Here is a 4989-nt window from a genome sequence, read left to right on the forward strand (position 1 = left end):
TTCCTGAGGGCCTTGGCTGATCCTCTCACGTGGCGTGGTGGCTGCATAGCCTGGGTCTTGCACGTCTTCCAGGCTCTAGGGTCTGTTGGCTAAGCGTGGCTAGGTTCCGATCGAGGGAATGATAGGATTTCCTAGAACTTCCTGGCCCACGAGGCACAGGGCTGGATGCCCGGGCAGTGATGCTGTCTTGGACATGCTGGCGTGGGTACCGGCCTCATCCTGCCATTTAACGTGTAGACTCGAGTGGTGGTCAGGCGCTCAGATGGATCAGAGCTGTTCAGGCTGCGCTGTGAGATTACAATACGTCCACGGCTGGTGAAGAAGCCACGCTATGTCTCGTGGTCCTCAAAGCCGGGATTACGAGCATGAGCCCTCGGCTGCTTTCTGGCTGTTGTGTGGCAGCCGGCATGGTGCTGGGTGCCTGGCTGAGGGGGAGGCTCCGTGAGTGGCCCCGGGCTCCCTGGAGCCTGGAGCAGGCTTGGCCTGGCCTATGTGAGCGGCCCCGGGCTCCCTGGCGCAGGGAGCAGGCTTGGCCTGGCCTATGTGAGCGGCCCTGGGCTCCCTGGTGTGGGGAACAGGCTTGGCCTGGCCTATGTGAGCGGCCCCAGGCTCCCTGGCGCAGGGAGCAGGCTTGGCCTGGCCTATGTGAGCGGTCCTGGGCTCCCTGGCCTGGCCTATGTGAGCGGCCCTGGGCTCCCTGGCCTGGCCTATGTGAGCGGGCCCTGGGCTCCCTGGTGTGGGGAACAGGCTTGGCCTGGCCTATGTGAGCGGCCCTGGGCTCCCTGGTGTGGGGAACAGGCTTGGCCTGGCCTATGTGAGCGGCCCTGGGCTCCCTGGTGCGGGGACAGGCTTGGCCTGGCCTATGTGAGCGGCCCTGGGCTCCCTGGTGCGGGGAACAGGCTTGGCCTGGCCTATGTGAGCGGCCCTGGGCTCCCTGGTGTGGGGAACAGGCTTGGCCTGGCCCACCTGAGCAGCCCTAGGCTCCCTGGCGCGGGGAACAGGCTTGGCCTGGCCTATGTGAGCGGCCCTAGGCTCCCTGGCGCAGGGAACAGGCTTGGCCTGGCCCACGTGTGGTATCTCCCTTGTCTCTGGGACAGCCGGGCTCCTGTGAGAAGTGCTTGTCTCCTCACTTAGTGGCCCTTCCTTCCTCCAGAGCACAGGCATGGAAGGCTGTGGTGAGCTCACTACCTGACATGACTCCAGGGGTTCAGGCCACCGTGTGCTCCTTGGTGAGGACACAGGACCCGTCGCCTCCGCCCTGTGTGGCCTTTCTGGGGCCTGGCCTCCAGCACCTGTCCTCACACCTGCCTGTGGCCTTCCAGTGCGTGCTGCAAGGGTGTGGGAACGGCCACAGGGGGCGGCTCACAGAGCCCCCCAGCAGCTGCCCTGCCTGCGGCTGCGGGCCGGGCCGCAGGGATTAAGGCAGCCCTGGAAGTGGCAGCTGTGACCCCTGGGAGCCCTCCAGCTCTGGCTCCCTGCTTTCCTCCACGTCCCACGGGCTCAGAATTTAGCCTCGTTTGATGGCACCCTATGTGTATGTATAGCAGGCTCTGTGCACACTGTTCCTGATTGTCCCCTTTGAATGGGGAGTAGAAGCTGAAGCTGCTAGGCCCCTTGCAAAGCCCTGTGCCAACGTGCCCCCCCCCCCGGTGCAGCAGTGCTGCCCTCTGCCAGCAAAATCCAAGGGAGATCAGACGTCTCAAGTTCAAGGCCAGCCTGGGCTGCATGTGGGACCCTGTCTCAATAAGAACAGGACAGGGACAAAAATGCTTTACATAGGAGGAAATGTCAAAATATTTTGCAAAATATACTTTTTTTTATGTTTTGTTGGTAATGGGGGTTGAACTCAGGGCCTGGCGGTGTCTTTGAGCTCTTTTGTCCAAGGCTAGTGCTCTACCACTTTGAGCCACAGCACCCCTTCCGGTTTTCTGGTGGCTAATTGGAGTCTCAGGCTGGATCTCAGCCCTCCTGAGTAGCTAGGATTGCAGGTGTGAGCCACCGGCGCCCAGCTCAAATTCTACTATTGATAGCAGCATCACTACTGGTCATAAAGTGTGAAAATGTCTGAAAACTTGAATGGGCATTTCACAAACTCTCTCCGTCCTTGCTCTGGCCACGGCGTGGTCCTGGGCCTGGTCCGGCTGGCCTGGCCCTCACGGCGTGGTCCTGGGCCTGGTCCGGCTGGCCTGGCCCTCCCGCCATCTCGCTCTTGGCATGTGTGTGTGTGGCGCCATCAGAGCCTCGCCCTGGCAGCATCGCTCTCGTTCATGCCTCTCATAATCCAGTCACAATCCAAAGGAAATGTCAGTTGAGTCTTGCATTACTAACGTGAACCAAGAAAAGTCTAACAAAACTTTCTGTGGAGCCGGGCAGTGAATGCAATCTCTCATGATTTCTCTGGGGCAGCTTGAAGCCTGAAGGCACGCGAGCGGGGACAGAAGGGGGTGGGGAGTGGAAGTAGAGTAATGAGGGGAAAAGTACAATTAAATTATTAGCCTTATCAGGAAGGAACTGTGTGGAATTGTTTCTAAGCTAAAGCAATCACAAAGCTGTATTTCCCCTTGGGTTGGAAGCTTCTCCATAAACCTCCATTAAGATGTCAGTGTTCCTTGTGAAGCCGTCTTGATTTGCATTCCCATGTACAACCATTAACAAAAGACCCTTTATGTCTCCGCACAGCTTGGTTTCAGACATGAACTCTGTCTTCCTTTATTATTTCATAGAATTTGGTTACTTGACCGAACTTACTAGTAAATCATTCCTTGAGGAGTTGGAGAGTCTTACTGGTGTGGTTAAGGGCCAGTTTGGGAGCCTGGGGAGGAGGGGAGAGGGGGGGACAGAGGGACAGGGGAGGCCTTACCCCCAGAGACCCTGCTTCCTCAAAGTAAGACCTGTGTGTACCCTCAACCTCTTGCTGGATTTTCTAAGTTCTTGGCTAAAACTTTTTCTTTGACGTTTGTAAATAGATTTCCATAGTTGAAACCTAGAATATAAAGAATCCTGTTGTTTCTTTTTTGTTGTTGTTGTTGCTGTTGTTTAAAATGAGGCTTTTTCCTAAATATCTGGATATCAGCCAAGTTAATGTGGACGGTGACAAGCATATCAGCGGGGGGTGGGGGTGGGGGGGTCGAGTTCATGGCCCCTTGAAACTTGTTTTCATGACCAAGCAAGAAAAGTATCGAATGTTCTCCTGCATGTGGAATATGTGGAATCTACACCTTAAAAAAAGAGTGACATGAATGTGAAACGGGACCAGGTGGGTGGGAGCAACAGAAAGGGTAGAAGAGCAGCAGGCGCAGTGGGGGAGGGCCGTGTGTGAAAACAGAGCAGTACCTCCCCCTCCACTGTTTTAAAGGGGCACGGATGTCTAGAGGCAGCGGATTTGATCAAAGTACATTACGTGGCCTCTGACGCGGTCACGCAGCACCCTGTGGCCACGAGGCTGCCGGTTTATATTTACCGTGTAAATAAGACACGCATTATTTATTTCTCAAGCGTGCTGGAAGGTTGCTTAGCTGTTAGCACAGGGGCAGGACCTGATTTACAAAGTCTACAACCACTGTGGAAATCCGCGTGCAGGTCCCTCAGGAAACGAGCCCTAGACCCTGCCTTAAGACCTTGCCAAGTGTCGGAGGAGTAGGAGCTGCTGTACAAGGGACACCCCAGGCCCATGTATCTACCTCACCTCTGCTCGCAGTGGCCAGGCGTGGGGTTAGCAGTGGGCACCCCAGGCCCGTGTATCTACCTCACCTCTGCTCGCAGTGGCCAGGCGTGGGGTTAGCAGTGGGCACCCCAGGCCCGTGTATCTGCCTCCCCTCTGCTCCCAGTGGCCAGGCGTGGGGCTAGCAGTGGGTAGAGCGCACATGCCCGTTGTCCTTTTGGCCCCGTGTCTTTCTTAGCTTACTGGTACTTCCTGCTAAGTACCAGGTAGTTCACTTATGGTAACTCAGGATCCTGTGAAGACTGAGTTCTCAGTACTTACTAAGTACTAGGTCACATACAGTGAATGGGTTATGACCCTATAAGGGCTGAGTGCTAGTAATTGCTAAGTACCAGGTGGTTCTGATCCCATTAGGGATCTGAGTTCTGGTACTTACTGTACCTCTTCCAACCAAGGCCCCTTGGCAGCCCGCCCGCTCTTTCTTTATTTTGGATGGCTTTTACCCAGGCATAGCCTCACCCTGAATTGTGTTTGATGGCAGCAGACGGCATGTCGCAGCCCCTTGCAAACAGTGCCTGTCTGGCGGGGTTTCCTGGACCCAGAGCCCTTCACCACCGCCGGCCGGCTTTGTGAACTTTGGTGATTAACCTGGTTATTTGTCCTGTGGGATGCTAAGCTCGGGCTTCTGGGGCCAGCAGAGTCTCCGGGAAGCATCCATGTGCTGGTTCGACCCGCGGCTCCCAGCCTCTGTTACTTGGAGTTGTGGCGTCTCTGTCCAGTGTCCAGCCCAGGCTGGTGGCCGGGCAGTCCCCTGCAGAGCGCCCAGTTTCCCATCAGGGTCAGGCCACTGACCTGCTCTTGGCTGGTTTGCAAGCCATACTGTCAGAGGCATCGTCCACACGAGGCGTGCTTCACCTATGTTTCCACACACAGTGGTTTCAGTCAGTGGCTCCTCAGTTCCTCACAATTGGAATTCCATCCGGAAAACCTGAGAGTTATTGGGGTGCTCAGGGGACATTGCGTTTCCCTCTGTGTAAGCCTTTGGCGGTGTTGTCCCCATTGGGGACAATGGAGGTCCTCCAATACAGGGGATGAGAGCTCTCCGTGGGGGGCACAGCCCCGCAGTCCTTCACAGACAGAAATCCCTCGATTAGTAACAGGAGAGCAGACCTTCCAGTCAGTGGGAAATCTCCTGGCTCAGGGCCACAGTCACGAGGAACCTGCACCAAAAAAGCAAATGTGTCCCTGAAAGGAAAAACCTGCACATTGTGTACAGAAAACGTATTTCCCCTGATTGTGCACCGTGCACGCTCGTCCAGCCCTCAGCA

Source organism: Dipodomys ordii, unplaced genomic scaffold, assembly GCF_000151885.1.
Source record: "Dipodomys ordii isolate 6190 unplaced genomic scaffold, Dord_2.0 Scaffold124, whole genome shotgun sequence".
Taxonomy (NCBI): Eukaryota; Metazoa; Chordata; class Mammalia; order Rodentia; family Heteromyidae; genus Dipodomys; species Dipodomys ordii.